Source organism: Pararge aegeria, chromosome 6 (assembly GCF_905163445.1).
Source record: "Pararge aegeria chromosome 6, ilParAegt1.1, whole genome shotgun sequence".
NCBI classification, from domain to species: domain Eukaryota; kingdom Metazoa; phylum Arthropoda; class Insecta; order Lepidoptera; family Nymphalidae; genus Pararge; species Pararge aegeria.
The window spans coordinates 15504927-15527869 of NC_053185.1; positions in this window are offsets into that span (position 1 = coordinate 15504927).

Below are 22943 nucleotides of genomic sequence, written 5' to 3' on the forward strand. Positions count from 1 at the left end.
GTAAATTACAATGAATTTTTAAATCAAGTGGCACTTTCAGTCTAAAACAACGCAAAAATCTCTGAATTTCAAAATGAATTCGCAGCGGGCATCGTCAAAAAATCCAACTTTCACGTCCGTGTGGAACGTTGTTCGAATTAAAAATTTGTTCCCCCATTGCCCCATCTGCGGCTAACTGTAGGCTTCGCAGGCTTTAGACAGGTCAATTTTACATTTTGACGCTTTCAAGTGTACCCATGAAGCGGGATGATAGCTAAGTGTGAAGAGGTGATAGCCCAGTGGTGTCTGGTGACGCCCAGCCCACGGTTAAGAAAAACATCGTGAGGAAACCATCATGCCTGAGAGTTCTCCTTAATGTGGCTGGCCAGTGGGCCGTGGTGGACTACGGCCTTAACCCCTTCTCATTGTGGAAGGAGAACAGTGCCCTGTAAACGGTTGGTAATGGGTTGATATGGTGATGATGATGAGGTGTACCCATTTTGACGGCAGAATGGCGCAGTGGGCAGCGACCCTGCTTTCTGAATCCAAGGTCGTGGGTTCGATTCCCACAACTGGAAAATGTTAGTGTGATGAACATGAATGTTTTTCAGTGTCTGGGTGTTTATCTGTAAATTATTATAAGTATTTATGTGTATTATATTAATAAAATATATATTCATCAGCTATCTTAGTACCCATAACACATGCTTTGGGGCTAGATGGCGATGTGTGTATTGTCGTAATATATTTATTTATTGCAGTAAGGTCTGCTGTGTACGATGTTTTTGGCTTTTCACAAATGATCTAATTCGATTTCATACAGTTGCAAACTAAAGCAACAGAACTAGTATAAAAAGATAAATAGCTGCTCGATGTTAGTCCATTTTTTGCAATTCTTAGTTATATGAAAAATATGCCGAAATAATCAGCAATCCCTGCTTCAATTTTTTTTTTAAATAGCTAAGAAAACCATGGCGTTAGAGAGACTTCAGAAATTTTTCAGGAGCTGATTTGGTAATCGAACCCCGGAAAAAACCACAGACCTCTGGTTTCCGCCAGTGAGGATATCAAAGAGAAAGATCGTCAGAGGTAATAAAATGTAACAAAATATAATTATTATATTGTTTGATTACAATAAAAATTCAAGCAAATATTTTAATAGTCTTCCATTCCTGACTTCAGAATGCGTCAAATGCGAAAAAAAGGTTTCTACCTTTTTTCACTGGTAGTACTAGGCTTGCAGTCAGTTTTTAAGAATGATTCAGTTTAATGGTTTTTTAATTACAGCAGTACCTCCTAAGCAACAACAGCAATTAAGGGATAGTAATTCAGTAGCCCTACGGGTAGAAATTATAGTTAATGTTTAACCATAAAACAAAGGCGAGGATCTCATCCTGCTTGCATCGTTCACACGAGGGCGTTTTGAAACACGTGGTGTTTGTTCCCACCAACATTATGGGACGAGCGGTATCATGCGGGCATATTCTATCGATATTCTCGCAAACAATGCACGGCATTCAGAAAATACATCAAGCTATTTTGAAACTTGTCATTTAGTAATACGACCTATTTTCCTTAAGTGAAATTTTCTACTTGGCACACATTAGAGAGGTGCATTAAATGTCCTTAAACGAATAATGGATAGATTGCCTTTTTTAATGAAAAGGATTGATGTCAATTATATCTGCATACTTTAGTAAGTATGGTTGGTATTCCAAGTGACCTTGCTAAGGTTACCTGTAATTTAATTTTTTGCCTCTGTTTAACTGTAAGGATTTATTAGACTTTACACTTATTAGACAGAACAAGCTACGAATAATTAAACAATATTAACATAAATAAATAAATATACCACGACAATACACACATCGCCATCTAGTCCCAAAGTAAGCGTAGCTTGTGTTATGGGTACTAAGATAACTGATGAATATTTTTTATGAATAATATACATAAATACTTATAATATATAGATAAACACCCAGACATTGAACAACATTTATGTTCATCACACAAATATTGTCCAGTTGTGGGAATCGAACCCACGGCCTATGACAGGAAGCAGGGTCGCTACCCACTGCACCAATCGGCCGTCACCTGCAATCTATCAATATATCTGCAATTATAATAGCTAAAATACCTAAAAGTTTAATATTACAATAAAGCATTTGCACGTACGTGTATCTATTGTTTAATTTTTAGTTATCTATACTTATAATAAATCTGTAACCGGAAGATTTCTGTACATTTATTTTATTTTGAAAATTTTGACCGGGGGATGCTTTATAATCGATACTGTGTACAAAATAGATTTTTATTGAATTTTTGTCTGTCTGTATGTCTGTCTGTCTGTCCGGAAAACTACTGAACAGATTTAAATAAAATTTGGTATAGTTGTATGTTGTATTTGTTGTATATGTCGGGTCAACATATAGCATACTTTTTATCCCGAATAACAGTAAGTTTCCTCCGTTAAATTTGAATCGATTTTAATAATTCTTTTTTTATTTGAAAGTGTATACTGTTAAGCATGTATTGTCTAATTTTAATAAAGATTGTCAGAGATATGGAGATAACTCTTCACAGATAGCAGCACGTCGCAAAAGCATATGGGACAACGATCGAATGCATGCGTACCATCCTGGAATAGCTCATCGGCTTCTTTTTATCCCGGAAAAGCAAACAGCTCCTACAGGATAGCATCGCTATTTTTTCGCATTTGTCTTTCAAAATACGCACATCGTAGTATTAGATTGACGTGTTTTTTTAGAAAGTCATAGTTGAAATATTATCAAGCTTTTGAGTTTATTTGGTTGAACGCGCTAATCTCAGAAAATGCTGTTACGATTTCGATTTTTTTTTGGATTGGTATTATCAATTAAGGCTATATAACATCACGCTACAACCAATGGCTACCATTATTAATGAGAAATGTTGCAAAAACTGCAAAAAATATCCTTTTTGAGAGCGTGTGAACATAAGACTACGTTTTGAAGTTGTCTCGTTCGCGGACGAAGTCGGGCGGGTCCGCTAGTTTTAACTAAATAAAGAAAAAACTATCACAAATAATAGATATTAATGTGTTCCGTTTTTACTGAGGCAATAAAGTGTACTTATAAGTATATAACCATAAGTGTATAACCTAAGCATACCAACTTATTAGTGGTCTTAATTTGACGAGTTGTTTATCGATCTAGACTAATAATAAAGCGAAATATTTGTTTTTTTTTTGTTTATTTGGAAGTCGGAAATGTGTATCTTTTTTTTTATTTGAGTCCAATCCTTTAGTTTTTTAATTTTATTATAAATACCAGTAGCTGTAAAAATTAATGAGTTATAAAGGAAGGAAGGAAGGAATTTGATTCATTCGATGATACACAACATTTTTTAAATTCTAAGGGGTCAATCATAGATGTGCAAGATAAGGTGTGTGCGCGTTTGTGTGCACCTGGTTACCCTTTAATTTAACAATAATTAATCTAAAAGATTTTCCGACCTTTCATAAAACATGATTGAAGCTACTTTAGATACTTATATACATATTTTGAAATGATAGATTTTTTAAAGTAATTAAAATATCACTTGCTTCAACAGTGAAGGAAAATATCGTGAGGAAACCTGCATGCCTGAGAGTTCTACATAATGTTCTCAAAGGTGTGTGGAGACCACCAATTCGCACTGGGCCAGCTTGGTGGATTACGGCCTTTACCCCTTTTCACTGTGGGAGGAGACCCGTGCTATGTAGTGGGCTGGTAATGGGTTAACGTGATGATGTTGATGATACATATCTAGGTTAAGAAATTATAATATATATAAAATTTTAAACAACCCTTTTTTATGGGACATAGTAAAATAATAATAATGCCATTTCTCTATCGGAACCCACTTGATACAGAATTGAAAACCCTCGTCGCAGATAACGAGGTCCCTCGCTGATAACAAGCTCGCGTGCTTCACTCGCTCTTTATCATATCGACTGATTTCTACTTTTATTTCACCTTTCATACGCACCGGCTATGACACATTGTGACACGGAATCCATACTAATATTAGAAATGCGAAAGTATGGATGGATGTTTGTTACTCAATCCCGCTTGATCTTGTGACCAGATATGGATAGAATTTAGCACAGAGATTAGAGTCTAGAATACCAATTATCCTTACTTTTTATCCTAAAAAAATGTACTGTTCCCGTGTTATATATTTGTTTTTATTTTTCAAAGAGCAAGACAACGACATTTATCTTTGCATATTGGTCATAAAATAACGTAGGCATACACACTCAATTTTACACTCTAATAAAGACGCATGTAATATTTAGTCCTCCATAAACATTGGTACACACAAACTGAGCATCTGTCAGACTAAGCTGATGCAGTATAAGATGGTAGCGGGCTAATCTGTTTGGGAGTATAGTAGTCATGTCCTTAATCGCTTCTATGCGACATCACACCGGAGCACTAAATCGTTTAACGGCACGTCTTTGTCGGTGGTAACAAGCCTCGGCCAAAGAGTCCCACCAGACATCCCTATATCTGGAAATACCAGTAGGTATAATATGTACCTACCTACAAATTTGTACGGACCCTCGGCAAACGAGTCTGACTTACACTTGCCCGGTTTTTAGGTAGTGCTTAGTTGATATGGGCCCTCATAAGAAGGCTCAGAGTCACTCAGCGGGCGATGGAGAGAGCTATGCTAAGAGTATCTCTACGTGATCAAATCAGAAATGAGGAGATCCGTAGAAAAATTAGAGTTACCTACATAGCTCAGAAAGTCGCGAAGCTAAAGTGGCAATGGGCAGGGCACAGAGCTCGGTGGTGGTGCGATAACGAGGTGGACAGATGACATCAGGCGAGTCGCTGGGAGCCGCTGGAGGCAGGCGGCCCAGGACCGTGTTTTGTGGAACTCCCTACAAAAGACCTATGTCCAGAAGTGGACGTCGATTGGTTGAAATGAAGATGACTTAGTTGGTGATTTGTTACTTTACATAGAAATGGTTTTTATACAGTATTAATAATTGCCAGACTAACCGGTGGAAAACCACTGCCCATAAACAAAACAACACCTTGCAGAACAGCTAGCATGGGCGTAATACATTTATCTCCTCGGGGAAAGGATAAAATTCATCTTCTCCCACAGCTTTATTAGCTCTCAGAGCATTGGCACGCAAGTGGAAATAATATCCAAATAAATAATAAACGGGGGCAATCTTCTCCTATTCCATGTATCCGTGCTTTAGCAGGTGGACAAGTTAAGTATACTCTTTGTCAGGGGATATAATCGGGGGATATAATTTTTATCTCCTGCCTGTAGCCCTGCAGGTCATACAAGAAACCCGTCCTGTAATGTGAAGCCCTGTGTCTCTTATCCTCTTGGGCTTCTTGCATTTACACCAGCAACCAAGCTCTTCGAACGGAACAGCATTCGGACAATGCTGCTTGGCGGCAGAAATAAGCATGGCGTAGTATTTTTTGCTATAGTACAAAAATGTTTATCCAATAAACCGAAGTTCAAGAGGTTATTCAGAGAAACACTTTTTAAACTCACTTAACTAAATACACATCTATACTTATAATAAAACTGTAACTGGAAGACTTCTGTACATTTAATATATTTTGAAAATTTCGACCAGGGGCTTTATAATCGATACTGAGTCCAAAACCGATTTTTATTTAATTTTTGTCTGTCTGTCTGTCTGTCCGGGTATCACGTGAAAACTACTGAATGGATTCAAATAAAACTTGGTATAGTGGTAGTTGATATTCCGGGACAACATATAGGCTACTTGTTATCCCGATAAACAATAAATTTCCTCCGGGAAATGGGATGAAATGTTTTATCAATTTTACTTCATAGCTCCGGTAAATTTGAACCGATTTTAATATTTTTTTTTTTATTTGAAAGTGTGCATCAAGCATGTACGGTCTTATTTTAATGAGGATCTGATAAATATTGTCGGAGATAAAGAACATAACTCTTCACAAATAACTGTTAGTCGCAAGGCATATAGGACAACGATCGTAGGATGGTTATCCTACTAATATTAAAAATGCGAAAGTTTTTCAGGATGGTTGCATGGATGTATGTATGTATGTATGTATGTATGTATCAACTTAAATACCACGTAAAATAATAGTACATAGCTACCCACGATGATTATGATGTTAGCATCATATATATATTCTAGCTTCTCGATTGGCTCATACGCTGACGAAGTCGCGGGGGTCCGCTAGTAGTCATTGTCTTAGGTGTTCAATATTATACTGGCGTTTTTTTAAAGCGCCTTTTTTATTTTCGTACTTACGAGGTAACCATGGGGGTTATAATGATAATGCAATTTTGATACGCGCGTCAGTAATTTTCATTAAAATTTATGAAGCAACGCGCAGGCTGCATGGGGCTTGTGATGTAAAATAGCGTTTGAGATAATTATTGACTACCAGCCTCGGTAATTTCACGTGGTAAATGAAAATAGGACGAGGTTAGATGTGGTACGTTAAAATTATGCAACGTTATTAACTGTACACTGTCCACCACTTAACATCGACTAATTTAGAGTAAGGTTGCCAATAAAGAAAAAAAATGGCTAGCATTATTTTATAATACAAACGTTTCGAGAGAATTAGAGCACTCGAAACTCTACTACTCTATCATCATAATTTAGCTATTACTTCTCACTCCCGTAATGTGAAAATGTCCCGAGAGGTTTAGGCCGTAGCCCACCACGCCGGTTAAGTGCGGATTGGTGTAATTCACATGCCTTTGACAACAATAAGTAGAACACTCAGGGCTATACCCGATTTTATTTAAAATAAAATGTTTATTATATTATTATTTTATGTTTTCGGTTCGGTTTCGGTTATTATAACTAACTTGTGAAAAAAGTCGTTAAAGCCCACCAAACCGCATTAGAGCAGCTAGATGAGGCCTCCACGGCAGGCCTGTGTCCAGCAAATGGGACTTAAGATGATAATGATCAGAACAGATAAATTCTTATTATATTGATTAATTATTCTTAAAAAAATGACTGATGAAAATTTTAACTTTTTTTACGAGTATATATATAATTTCACACCTTGCATTAATATACGCAGGCTTGTTGTACCACAATACCGAATGTATTGAACATAAAAAATTGCTTGAACCGGTCAAAATAAATTAATGTACCAAATCTATTCGGTCATTTCTCAAATACACGTAGGTACTTATAGTTAAAAATATCGTAATTATAATTATAACCATGAAGGAAAAAAAATATCTTTAATATCACGACTTTGACGAATTTTAAACTGTTACTACTACTACCTATTAACCTAAAAAATCTTAGTAAAGTTAGTGGAATGGAAAAATCTTTTCTATGTAAAATACGTGACAGAATTAAAGACTTTAAGTAATGAAATTTATCTTGCGGCGAGGCGAGCTTTGAGCGCGGATTGGGTTTCATTCAAAAGCTGTTGGTGGTGGTCTTGTAAAAGCGATAACTTTAAAATAGAGTAGGTAATTTAATATCAAAATCACCGGCCACTTCGTCGAGTGGGTGTTCTAAACCAAAATTGGAAGACGTTTTTTAAATGTAACCGGCTATAATAAAAAAGCTCACTCAGCCTTCCTTAATAGAACGTTAATCAATATTTAATTACTCAATTGTGGGTACAATTTGTACGAATTGTTTCGTTTAGTGGGTTTGATTCCAACAACTGGAAAATGTTAGGGTGATGAACATATATGTTTTTCAGTCTGTGTTTCTATCTGTATATTATAAGTATTTATGTAAATATTAAAATATTCAACAGTCATCTTAGTACCCAAAACACAAGCTACGCTTACTTTGGGGCTATAAGGCGATGTGTGTATTATCGTAGTATATTTATTAATTTATTATGTCTCCTAAATGGGACGTCGGAGTATGTAACAAATCGTATTTCGAAATAACCGTGAAGGAAATATCATTTCGCTTCGTTTCATCGCAACTTGTATCCTAAGGGAGACAAACAAATTAATAAAATGTTGCCACTATCAATCTTCAGGCCATTAGATGATTAGATATGCTCGATTTAATAAAATCGATCCCTCCCACGCTACTTTCGATTCATCGATATCATAGTTTAAAAACTTTAGTCAAAATTTCATTTTTGTTCTTTCGTATACTCATCCATCATTTATAAGGCAGTCTGATGTTGGCAGTCGGTTTTAATTAGGTTATTTATGACGTATATTTGAGTTGTGACACACAGATAAGTTATGATATTTTTTCATGTTTTTGCTTACTTTTCTTGTGGCTTCGTAAACCTGGTCTCGTGCTCATTTTAAGGAAGGCGCCATTAAAGTAAGCTATAGTTTTTTTTGTACTTTGGATTTATGTCGAACTTAAGAATATTTTTTTATTGACACATTTCTGTCAAGCACGACGTGTGGGTCGTTTTTCCCCTGACACCCGCCCTGGGCGATCTGTTGTAGATAACGATTGCACATATTGGCGATACACACGAGCAATCAGTCGCTGCGATCGAAAGATCGTGCGAGTACAGTGCACCAGTAAAATGGGCAAATAGTAGCTTCTACCATCCTAAGTTGAGACACTAATGGCCGCTTTCATTAAACCTAGGCATCGCATAAATCGAATGCCTAACGATATCTATAGAAAAATAACGTTTCACCAACTCTTCGGTGACATTAATCTGTATACGGTCGATCTATGTCTTGGTATCACATTAGATAAGGCGTTAGTTATTTAAGCATTGCTTGTTCATCGTTAGTGAAAACGGCCATAAGATTATTTATTGCAGGAATTAAGTCGATATGTACAAAGCTGCGCGATTTTACACGACTTACTTTTCGGCGGAAAAGAGCCAGATTGCATTCAGTTTCCGAAATTGCCGTCGATTAAGCTATATGCGAGGTAACTAGCGTCGGATTGTGAGGCGACGGATTGCCTAGCGTATGGAGCACTTTAAAGCTGTGGAATAGCGACCGGAGTTCCATAGGTAGCGCTGCCTTGGTAGTCAAGTTGGACAGACAACGTCAAAGCAAGAAGTAAAGCGCTACAGGAGTCGATATATAAAAAGTAAAGCGCTATCGTCGTTTCGATAACAGTTGTACTTACGCAATTGCGAAATAATCGCACCATGCAAACGGTCACGGTCGTTGAATGACAATGACAATGTACGAACATACTGCTTGAAGAGTTGAAGTGCCTGTTTTTGTGAACGATTCTGTTTTATTATTATTACAGACGTCTGAGTGGCTAGTGTGACTTTATTAAGTATTTTACCATCGTATATGTAAAAATTTATTATTGGTTTCCTTGAAATCTTATTTTACTAACAAATTTAGATTACATAATATTATGTATGAGAATGATAATTATGATTCTTGGCTTGTATGAGTGCTATAAATTTAGTGTTATCTAAAGTACTTATTATCTAGAATGAAATAATCAAAAGAGAGGAATCTTAACGCAAAGGCAAGCCGGTATGACGAGATCTACGTTAAAAAATGAACCTTATTAATAAATGTGGCATAAATTAAGAATTAGTATTTCACACTCAGTTAAATTCTGGTAAAAGAAAAACATTAGGTAACTATTAAAACGTTATTTTACGTTTATCATCGCGAACAACTCCTATTGTCTGGCAGAGTATAAAATATTCTGTAAGTTGATATAATGTAAGTAATTAGAATTCATTGTTTCTCAGATTCAGCATACATATCTCGGGTTTTAAATAGTACTAAGCCGTTATCGTTAAATAAATGAAAAGCTTAAGTGAGCAATTTGTTCGTACTAAAATACCTTCTACTTCATAAGTAAAATGAGAGCATCTGAGAGGGTGGCATTCTAACAAGATTATGTTACAAGTACAGCGTGTTATCAACGAGGTGATGTTCTTGTAAAATAATCTTTATGGTTTGGGTCGTAAAGTTTAATTTTTTTACCGGTCGGATGTTGCAGATTGTATATAATGTCATTTTTGGTTACCGGTGACCTTAGCTACTAGGAGATATAATAAATAATATTTCTTGTCTAATATTTTAAACTCAGACTAAACTATACAATTCGGTTTATGTAATCCATAGTTACTCGTATATTAGAAAATTAATATTTACAATGAATTACAAAAGAATTGACCATGTGCATGTTGTTTTTTTTTAGAACTGGCAATATTATTTTCTTTTACTAACTATATGTGAAAACTTGTAAGAATAAATAATTGATTGAATAATTTTTTTATGTATAAGTATGTACACAAACTATGATTAGTGTGCACAATAATAATTAAGAATTAATTTACATTCATGATTGTTGTAAATGTTGTTCGCGTATAATATATAATATTTATATGGGAAACCCTTACATTAAAGTCAAATCAGAAATATATTTGCCATGCAGAAAAATTAATCTACCATTTATCCTTTAACCGGTGACGCAATATATCCGTTGGAAATTATAACAAATGCCCATAAACAGGCAGCCAGCGGCAGTCGTGAACCACCACGCCTATTCTAAGGTACCAGTTCGAATATTACACAAGCGAGTATTTTTTATAGACGACACTGATGCCATTTCCGTACCAAAATCTCTTAGCTAAACTAAATTGATAGGTTTTAAAAAAGTGCTTTTCTCTCCATTAACGACATAGTTATAAAATTGGTAAGTGAGTACCAGCCCGCGATTTGGAAACTGGTGGTGTAAACGCTCGTGATTCGTATATCACGTTAAGCCGGCGGTCCAGGTTATTACCACTAACATGTGATATAAAAAGATTGCGACTAGCTACCAGGCTAGCAGAAGACTCCAAGAGAAACTTCACATTCACTGTCCCCATCTTAATAGTACTTCAGCCTTGGCAGCTGAGTCAAAATCTTGAAAACTTCTGGTTCCTAGCAACCTAACTACTGTTAGGGTTCTATTGGGTTTTAACTTGCTACTAGGCCAGCAGAAGTCTTCACTCCAATAGTTACCTGTATATAAATGACACCCACATCGATGTTACGTCGACGTCACTTCTGTCGTCGTCATACCTTTCTACCTTGGCCGCAGAGTAGTTGGGTGGTGTTTCTGAAAAGACACGAGAGAGGAGGTTTGTGCAGAGTAGTGTCACATTAAAAGGCTGATGATGATTATTATGATTTATTTTTGTCTAGGTATATAGTATTCTACTGATCGTTAAAGGCTATACGACCTCAGCACAAATCCTGTGCATAAATAAACAATCGCGTAAATCGCTCGCGGAGGTGAGCGCGCGCTGACCGCTTGCAGCTGCGTCGGCTTAGGTTATCTTTAATACCTGGTAGGAATTAAAGATATTATGCGGGTAGGCTCAAGCTTGAGCTGTATGCCAGACGAGCGGTTTCGTCCCCGTACAACTTCTGATAACCTTCCCGTAAAACCTTTATTCCGCTATTCAACACAATATACCTAACCGCGTAGCGTAGCCCGCCTGAGCACACCGCTCCGCTTTCATCACAATAATACTTGTAAAAATGCTGATGTTGGGAATGAGATTGAAAACTGCTGAGTTTCTCGCCGGCATTTTCTCGGTAGAATTTGCCAAAGTGGCGGTAAAGACAAAAATAGATAAAATTGATATTCCAAAAGAACCTCTGTTAGGCCTACTTGAAATAAATGAATAGTGAATTTTACCATATAAACACTCTGGTCGAAGATTTTTAGTAAGCTCCAAGCGAACGCATACCAACCAGTTCTCGTATTCACAATAGTATTCACATTTTATTTATGACACAAGCTCTCCATAAAAAATGTTATCTCCTGACATACATATTTCACGTCACATATCGTTTACAGAATTGAATTCTCAGTAAATTACATGCAGCTGTATTTTTTTATTTAGCGCGAAAATATTCCAGTGCCTTCAAATGAATCAATGATAGAGAGTTTTAAAATTGAATGCTCGAAATTTACTAGATTGGTACGAGAGAGGGCGATTTATATCTGACGACAAATGCTGTACTACCATGTTGCTCTAGTGATTAGTATGTTCGGCTAAGGATCACAAAACCCTGTACACAGGTTTGGCCAACAATTATTAGGTATTGTATAATAATATACTAGCTGACCCGTGCAACTTCGTTGCCCCAAATCGGTTATTACCGCAAAACACAAACGAGATTCCAATTATATATATACTTGGAATCTCGGAATTGCTCGTTTAAAGATATAAGATTTCTGTATATTTTTTATTCTTTCTATTTTATCTTAAAATATGGTTGTATTTGAAGAAGCAGTCAAATACCAACAGATATTAGCGGGCTACGTTAAGTGATACGTAATACTTATAGAAGTATAACGCTAAAGCTGCAAATATTTTAAAGACCTACCTATTCACTATTAAGTTCTAGTCTCAGTTTAAGAATTGTTGGTTAGGTTTTGATACTAGAAAATGCCATAAAATTATAGTTAATATTTTATAACTACAATAAGTTTAGATCAAATATAATATGTTATATTATGTAATTTCTCTTTGTCAATGGCTAATGGTATGAATGATAGTGCTGCTATTTATATCGACGTCGTATCGTAGGCGTATAGTTCAAACGATCACTTTGGCAGATTGGCATGAGGGAAATATTGGATGAATCACAAAGTGGATGCCATTTGACTGTTTCAGCGACGATAAAACGGCCAATGTCCAGAGACCAAAGTGCTCATGTTGAAATGCAATGAAACAAGCGTTCATTTGAAACGAACTAACTTGTGTTAGTGGACGCTAGTTTAGTTAGCTATGCACGGTCTTAATAACATGATATTATACTTTTCAGCCAGAGCATATATAGTATGTTAAAGTGTATGTACTTTGAGCAACCTATTTATTTTAACTTGGTTTCAGTCAAAATGATCAAAATCATTTGGGTTTTTTTCCTAAAAAGAAGAAAAGAAATTATTATCATTTGTGTTGTTCCTGAAAAACTAAGGATCATTAAGACTATTATTAATATATAACCAGGTTATAGTTACTAGCTTTAAGTAGATTTTCACAATATTTTTGGGTTATTTTTTTATTGCATTAATATGTTCTAGTTAGAGTACTGAGTATGGGTATAGGTGGGTGGAATAATAAAGCCACATCTAGTCAGTTTCTACACATCATCGTACCTTCCGGTACGATGATGTGTAGAAAGTGACCGCTAAATCGCTTGACGGCAAGAAGTAGATGATTAGCTACGGCCAAAGCCTCCCACCGGTCAGAATAGTTTTAAAAATTGTGTTTAAAAGTTAAGTCTAGTTTCTAAAAGTTATTTTCCAATCCTTTGAGAATAGACCTTTTATGCGGATGAAAGCTACTCTAGCCCTTTGCTATTCCCCAGACAACGTGTATGCAAGTTTCATCAAAATTGGTAGAAGTTACGGCTTCAAAGCGTAACATCAAACAAACTAAAATTCACATTTGAAACATTACTTAGAATAGAGCATACCTACATAACAATATATTTATATTTTGCGAAAACGAAACTGCTTAAGGAGTAGGTAGGTAAAAAATAATGAAATTCTTTAATTAAAAATATTGATTGAAGTCTTTCGTTAACTTGGTCTGCACTCCAGCTTTTTAGAAGCCAAGGATTACAAATGCTAAATGTTTATAAGGAGACTTTTAGGCGTGGATTCAATACTTTTGGTTAAACTTCAAAATCTCGATCATCGTCTTAAGGTGTTTTAGTAATAATAATAATAATAATTTATTTGCTAGAATTGTGAGCACAGTAAGTTTTTTTACAATAATTAAAATACACTCCTACACAATCTTCTGTCAACGATAGAGTGCAAATCTTTCGAAATAAGATTCAAACTCATTCGAAAAAAGAAATATAAAAAATAAAATTAATGAAGGAAATAATAATAATAGTTAAAGATTTCAAGTCAAATTTTAGATTTTATCGTTAAGTATTTTTATGGCGATCTGGCGGTTTGTTATATTATAAAGTTATAACCATGCAAAAATAATTTTAAGAAAAAGTACCAGCTTCTCGGCGACACCACACATTTTTGGGTACAGTTCACATAGTGGGAATAAATGTGGATATTTTTTTACGCATAATGATATTTCATAAATAATATTTTAAATGATATACTTCGGGGAGTTTACTCAGAAACGGTTCGATCTTGTTCCCTATTCATTATTTTACCATCGCATAGCAAGACACCGAGCGGATTTCCATCATATGTTGTCCATATCCCAAAAACTCGCACAAAGCGATTTGCATTCTTATAAGCACGGCTTGGGTTTGGAACGCCCTTACGAGTTGTGTTTCATAATTCTTACAACCTGGGTATCTTTAAAACGATAATGAATAGGCAGGCATCTTCTAGGCAAGCGCGTCCCATCTTAAGTCACATCTGCACTGTCCATCTGGATAGATTGTGGTTGAGAGCTAGTCTTTTACCAAAAAAAATTAAAAAAATCCTTCGATTTATGTGCCCTGCCTATTGTCACTTTAGATCCGCAATTAACTAGTTATGTGGGATAATGTGGTCTGTCACTTTTCTGATTCAACCACGTTCAAATTTCAAAATTTCACAGGATTTATTAAGCGTACATACATACTCGTATATGTTTACATAATTGTAAGGGGATGGTGATAACTTCGTTCGCAAACTTAAACATAAAGCTACGAGGGTTCCAAACGCCCCTGGTCTAAGAAAAGCCCACAACAAACTTAGCCGGGTATTTTTTTTGTTATCACCATCACACAGTTTATTTATATTAAGCTATGAAGCTACAGCAATTCACATCCAAGCTTTTTTATCTTATTGAGAGACATCTGAAATTTGATGTTGAGTTGATTCCCGGCATAGTTCCCTGCATCGCCTAAGTTTACTTTTGAACTTCTTTATCAGGCCCAAAGTTAGCGATCTATTTTCAGAGCAGAAGCGATAAAGACTGTTCGAAGACCAGTTCATGTTACTAGCATTATCATAATTTTAGCATTTCATAACTTTGATCTTCTGGTGAAAATTTAATTAAAATAGATTTTTGGACAATTTATTGATCTGGAATAAACAGACAAACAGATCTTAGATGTTATACTCTAAGGTAAGTATAAAGTTATAAATAATTTTCACCGCCGACATTTCAATGGCGAAGTCCACTTTATCTGATCAGCGTTTAATCACTGACCGGATGCAAGCTTCATTTCGTTCTGACCGGTAATTAAAAAAGCGTTTATAAATAGCGTGTGTGTAAATAACGGCTGCCTGCACTTGTGAGGAAATATTTTATGTTTTTATGTTTAAACATCTTTCAATTTAAAATAGGTGTTATTTTACTTTACGATTCAATACCATAATAATGTACCTAATATTCTAAAAATGCTGAAATGTATAGTGAATGACATAAGATTTAAAGTATTGAATACATAAAATCGTTTCTTGTAGTTACGTTTTAAGTTATTTTTACCTGCTTCATTAGATACTGCAGATAGTACCTACCTAATATTTAGCTACATTTAATTTTTAGTAGGTATAATAGTAATTAAAATAACACGTCAATTCGATAAATAGGTAATAAGAAAAAAATAATTGGAACGGCGATAGCCCAGTGGGTAGGACTTCGACTTCACTTTTAGGGGGCCGAGTTCGAATCCCACCACCTCTAACTTTTCTAAGTTATGTGCGTTTTAAACTATTAAAATATCACTTGCTTCAACGGTGAAGGAAAACATCGTGAGGAAACCTGCATGCCTGAGAGTTCTCCATAACATTCTTAAAGGTGTGTGAAGTCCACCAATCCGCACTGGGCCTGCGTGGTGGCCTACGGCCTTAACCTCTTCTAATTGTGAGATGAGAGCCGTGCCCTGTAGTTAAGTAGTACTTAATTAAGCTGTGATTCTAGTATCGCATGTGTAGCAGTTTGATTCTTAACATTTTATTGATTAGGTGAATAAATATGTGGCCTTTATTTACGATTAATAAAATAAGTGTTTTGACTATTCCTTAATCCTAGCAATCATTCCTGGTGGTAATAAATAAAAATGGTAAAGCAGTCTAATGGTCAACTGAGATTATGGCAGTTATAATAAACCAACCGTATATGGGTCCTAATCGGTTTCTACGCCGCAGTCTGTGTCGGTACAATGGTAACTAGCTGTGGCCGAAATCTTCCACCAAAACAAGAAAATTCAGGAATGATTAATTTATAAATTTTCCCTGCCAGGGCTGGAACTTGAGACCTCCTAATTGTCATATCATAGAACTCACTCACCACTCCTAAAAGGTTAAAAAAAACATCCTAAGAATGTTCTAACTTCAATAGTTCAAATTTTGTGTTAAACGTAAGCTTATGGAAAACTTTTATTATAGTATTAAGGACTACGTCAACGATAAAAATGCTTGGGTTTAAATTATTGCTCTAATAAACTTAAGCTATTAAAGAAGCAACCTGGTTGCTTCTTTAATAGCTTAAGTGACAATGTGAGATGGTGATAACAAAAAAAAAAACAACCGGCTAAGTTTGTTGTGGGATCCTTCTTAAACCAAGGCGCGTTTGGAACCCGCGTAGGTTTAGTTATAAGTTGACGAATTTAGTTTTCGCTATCAACTCACTTCTATGTCATATTTTACATGTAATGTTTGCATCAAAAGTGCCATATATGTGTCTATTCAAAAAAATATTTGACTTTGACTTTGAATAACAGGAATTTGACTTCTTGTAGCTTGTACAGTACATGTCGGTGTATTAATTATCAGCGGCTCCAAGTTGCCAAGAGCTTCAGTACAAAGATAAAAGGCAAAAATAAAAATGGTAATAACCATTAATCCTCTGGTTAAATGGATTGAAATTTTTTAAACTCCATACAAAGTGATTATTCGGGAAGTGACAGACCCGTTAAGTCAGTTAAAGCATTAGCATTCTGTGACTGCCCATCTATCGTCACTTGAAAAAACTTCTAAATTCCTGACCACAAATAAATTCGGTACCTAGAGATAATCACCGTATAAATCGCTAAATTATATACATTCTGGTTCACTCCATCCACCGATGGTCCCCTCAAGCGACACGCTTCAAAGGCTACGATGAGCGACGGAGCTATTCATTAAGGTTTTTTATACCCCATTGTGATTTGTGGTCATACAATCGACCGCTGAGTTTCATGTTAACATAACCTTACCACGCGATAACCGTCCTTTCTTCTTTGATATAAACATCAAATTAGCATGCATGCATTTGAATGGTACCGCAAAGTTGTTTTTAAACATTAGATAGCTATTACAACGTGCTTTGCATGGCTGCTATTAATTTAGAGTGTTTACTGAGCACTTATGCATTAAAGAAATGTGATGTTAAGAACGAAGTATGTTTTACCTAATTATTATTATTGATGTTTATCATCCTACCTCAAACTGTTTGTGTAGCTCTTTAGCGGGAATATGAAGTTACTTTATTAATGTGTGGCTTTTAAAGTAATTAACCCAATGATCTATGTGTTGTTAAATTTTTTATATGTCAGTTGTCACAACAGTCATTGATTTGAAGTAACAATTAAAGTGGCCTTCTGTTCACCATTACTTCAGTTTCACATGGTTTGTAAAGAGGTTTTAAATGCGCTTCCATTTTTGTTAAACTGGAAGAGAAAAGAAAGAAAGATACATTCTTCATGTTTAGTGTTACAAACAGTACTCTCTCTCTCTCTCTCTCTCTCTCTCTCTCTCTCTCTCTCTCTCTCTCTCTCTCGTTTGTCTGGTTTGTCTGTAAAGCCAGGCAGAAAGGGTGTGCAACTCAGCGATATATTATAACACAGAAATGCTGCTTGGCGCGGTGATAGCTGGCTGGTTAGGACCACGGTTAACTTTCGAGGGGCCGAGTTCGAATTCCAGCACGCAACTAAAACTTTTCTAAGTTACGGCGTTTTAAGCTTTAAATCACTTGCTTTAACGGTGAAGGAAAACATTACATCGTGAGGAAACCTGCATGCCTGAGAGTTCTCCATAATGTTCTCATGAATGGAATGTGAAGCCATCCGCAAAGGGCGAGCATGGCACTACAGCCGAAACCCTTCTCATTGTGAGAGAAAACCCGTGCCCTTTAGTGGGCCGGTAATGAGTTGTTGAAATGAAAACGAAATGGAAGGCTTCTTGGTGGCAGAAATAAACTTAGTTGTAATACATCCCCGGTCTCACTTTCTTCATCAATCAAGTTCATCAGGCGTTACCGTTTATTATTAGTTAGATGTAATTAGCCCGCCATGCCGCATTGGAGCAGTGTGCTGAAACTCTTTTTTTGTTTGTTTTTTTTATGTTTATCAACGACTCGTCGAGCGCTTGACTGCACTCACACCTGATGGTAAGCGATGATGCAGCCTAAAGTGGAGCGCGCTTGACTAGTAGATGCCTTTTCACTCTTGATGTGAAGGTACTCATATCTTGACTCTCTCCTAATAGAGGAGAAATAACAGCAGTAGAAAATTAATAAGCTATAGATGGTGCACCAACCTTGCGTTGCAACTTATTTGTGTCTACACACACATTAGCGCTGCAGGTGCAAAAGTTTGCTGGATATGTTTTTGTGCGATTGCTCAACAACTGCAAATCTGCCATTGCAATTATGTCTCAGTGGTAGATCGATGACAAAAAGGAAATAAATTAATTAAAAAAAAAATCTTATAATGAATGAATACACTTTTTTTGTGCACGACACAAAAATTCAGGAAAATTGTAAATTAAAAGTTGCACAGGATGCATACAATTTGGCAGCCTTATCGTTACATAGCGATCTATTCCAGGCAACAAATGGTGTAATAACACCTCAAGAAGTGAGTAAGGTGAGTGTGGTGAGTGTATAAAATAAATATATTTATATACTTAGGTATACGTATTTTTATATATACCTGTATATATAATACATTTATTTTTCTATCATTTATTCTTTTTTTTTTTTTTTAAATTCTTAACATTGCTTAAAAAAAATAAAAAACACCATTAAAAATTTATAAAAAACATTTATATTATATATACATTCATATTATTAAAATGTTAAGTATCAAAAAATATTGCAATAAATAAAATGTCCGCTGGGATCCACATTAGGTAAGCCAGTATTGTGGGTCCCCATTCAGTTGTATGCAGTTTTGGCTCGGCGATCTAAGTTTCGTCATAATTAATTATTTAAGAAAAAAACGTGCACTGTTGATGAACGTGCGTTGTTTCACATCAAATTCTTTGAATATTTTTGGCACATAATTTTTAATACTAATAAAAAAAATCTCTTTAGTACATTATAAACTTGTTTATTACTAGAGCCCATTGCTAATGTAACAATGAACAGTTCAGTTAAATGCAGCTTGCGTGCAGTCAAATAATACGGACCGCCCGTGAAGACATCAAGAATATATCCACCACACAGATAAGCAAGAAGTACGGGTGTATTCAGTCTTAATCAAAGCATGACAGGGGACAGAGAAAAACAATGAAATTTTCGCGCAAACGGGACCACTCCTCCGACCCTGAACTGTCTACCAAAGCATCCCACGCTGAATACTATTATTAATGTTTTTGCTAAAAGCTTGAGTTTAATAAATAGTCCAAAATAGAAAGGCCTCAGAAATGACCTGGTATATAATTGGGCTATAGTTTATGCAGTTTATGTGGGCGGAGATGTTGACATGACGGTATGGGTAGGCGAGGTACCGTTTGTTTAGTAGAATAATTGGATTTTCTTGACATGCCTAACGATTACAAATATTTTAAGGTTGATATTATCGACTCTATCGCCACTTCAGCTTGCTAATATTTAAGGCTATATTGGTGACATTAGCCTAAAACCCGAACAGCAACGTATAATAATTTTTTTATTGTTTCAGTTTGTTTTGCAGATAAACAGTTTATTTATTTATTAATTCCCATTGCAGTTAACTGCAACAGTACTACCTTGGGAAAGGTTTTATATTAATTCACTCTCTAATAAAAGATGTTTTAAGACATTTTAATAACACTGAAGCATTTAAGTTAGGTAACTAATTTACACGATATTTTATAATACGAAAGCTTTAAACAAATAAGATACAAAAGCATTTACCCAGAATAAATGAAACCCAACATGAAATTCAAATGACAAAAATAAAAAAGACATCCCCTGGGTGTAAGGCCGATATTAAAATATTCCTTTTGTTGGTGACAGGTTGTTTGACGTCAAGTTCGGGCTTCGCGTCGTTTATTTTCTAGCACCTTTGAGAGACATACCTAAATAAATACTTTTATAATATGGATATGTTAAAGTTCCACTTATTCGATCATAGAATAATCATTATGCTTCATTAAAACATCACCTATAACGATATTTTTTCTTGGTTCTTGGTAGCTACGAGTTTAAGTAAGTATATGATATTAATATAATGGATATTTGTTAAGTATCTCGTATCTTCATCATCATCATCATATTATCTTCACATTACTGACATACAACAGGGCACGGGTTTTCTTCCACATTGAGAAAGGGTTTAGGCCGTAGTCCACCACGCTGTCCCGGTGCGGTTTGGTGGACACTGGACATATTACATTGGAATGGTAACATCATATTGAGCCTATACTCACAGTTGCACCTTTCTTATAAGAGATAAAGGTTTTATAATCAAAATCCATCGTCAAGTCAATACCGACAAAATTGGTAGGAACTCTACAGTGCGGAAGCAGATTCTACCGAGAAGATACCGACAAGAAACTCAGCAAATGTCTTACTGCATCATAATCATTTTACCATCATTATTCTCGTGAGCGAGAAAGAGTGAAATAAGAAAATGGGCATTATGAGTTTGAAGCTATTTTAATTGGTTTCACTTTTAGTCTTTAGAGTAATTTACATGGTATATCAATACCTGAATTTTTAATTAATTGAAATAATGTTCTACAATCCAATATTAATGTTACAATAATAATCATAATTAATGACGATCTGTGACATTGTCATACAATTAATTTACATATCAGTACGGTCGATTAAAGACTGTTTGTTGATTTTAAAATTTTAACAGCTATTGGTGCGAATTCGGTTAAATGAGCAAGGTCTGAAAGTAAAAATTAAAAATTAATTAAAAATTCAAAGATCATTTATTTCGAATACTGTAATACTTATACTGTAAGCACTTCTTAAATGTCAAGCATATCTGTTTGCTGTGACTCTACCACCGGAAGGCAGATTCTACCGAGAAGAATCCGGCAATGTGTGTGTTTGGCATAATGATTATTCTATGATCGAATAAGTGGAACTTTAACATATCCATATTATAAAAGTATTTATTTAGGTATGCTAACCATACCATATCCAATAAAGAAGTTTTTACTTTATAATTGTTTTACAGATGTTCTTTTACGTATTGGTGCATGATTTTCATACCCTCCTTTATTACTAATACCACGTTTTTTACGCATGGGTTCATAAACTAAACTATTCTATTTCTGCTCTGATAGACACATTTGCATTCCGTGGGAACCGCTTGGCTTTGATTTAATTTTTCATTGTTTCACTTTCTTGTACATAAAATAGTTTATTCTTTTATTTATTACTATTGCTGATAACGTCGACTTTACTAGCTTGGGGAACTTTCGAAGTTATATGAATATTGTTATGTGATTTTCAAAGTTTTAACCACGTTAAACTCACTTGCTTTAACGTTGAAGGAAACTATCGTGAGGAAACCTGCATTCCTGAGAGTTCAGCATAAAATTTTCAAGGGTGTGAGTATTCCACCAAACCGCGCTTGATCAGCGTGGTGGTGGACTACAGCCTCAACCCTTCCCATAATAGTATGGGAGCAAAGCCGAGGAGCAAATTTAAGTCACATGGCAGGATTTATTCGAGAGTTTATACTGCACAGTTCTTTAAACACGAGTCATAATGGCAAGTCATACATTTTGTTATCGAAACTATCACAGATCAAATCAATAATGATACCACGATATTTTTCCAATTACAACAGTTCAGATTACTATATTGTTTCTTAATCGACACAAAGCCTCTAAATCATGCCCATTGATGTTATCTTACTACACATTTGTTTCAATTTAGTTTTAATCAAGAGCGTGAATTGCAAAATGATCACAGGAGAAAGGCACAAGGGTACCGCACCATAAGGCATAGAGGCGCTTTATGCCTCGACTCATTGATACAAATTAGCAAAACTATTTTTCGATCGGATGTTTTAATAATACATATTATGATGTAACTCATCATGACACATTTATCGTTGATCTCGGATTTATCACTGATAAATTTATTGACTACCAGACTGTTGGTTATTTGAACCAGGACACGAGAACCCGATCAGGTAGTCTACAAAAATTACAGGAGAATAAACGACCAAATCTTGCAGCGGAGTAAGCAAATTTAATTAAAATTTTGGTATTTAAACTTTTGATAATAAACAATATAGATTAACAGAATTATGCACTTTTCACACTATCTAGTAACAAACATACTTAGTCCACTCTATCAGCTTAATTAAATGAATAAATATACTACGACAATAGACACATCGCCATCTAGCACCAAAGTAAGCTTAGCTTGTGTTATTGATTCTTAAATAACTGATGAATATTTTAGGAAGTTGTTTAACCTAACTGGACTGGTTATCCCTGTATACATGACAGATTCAATTTTGTTCCCATTAAAAGCTCCATATGTTACATACGAGTGACTCTGTAGCTAACTAATATTAAGGTGTATTTAGCAATACAGCTTTCAATATATTTTAGCCATTGATCAAGTGGTAATATGGTAAGGACCTGGTATAAATGTTTAATTAGCCCTTTAATATCTCGTCTTAGTTTTGAGGGACCGCAGAGATAGAATTACGAGGGAAGATTTATAATATGTCTAAACCAATTAAAAAAAATTTGGCCGAGTGCGATTCGGACTCGCACGCGAAGGTTTTCTTACCATTATCTATAAAAATGGTAAAAACACTACGTCTGTTGTATGGGAGCCCCTTAAATAATTATTTTATTCTAATTTTTAGTATTC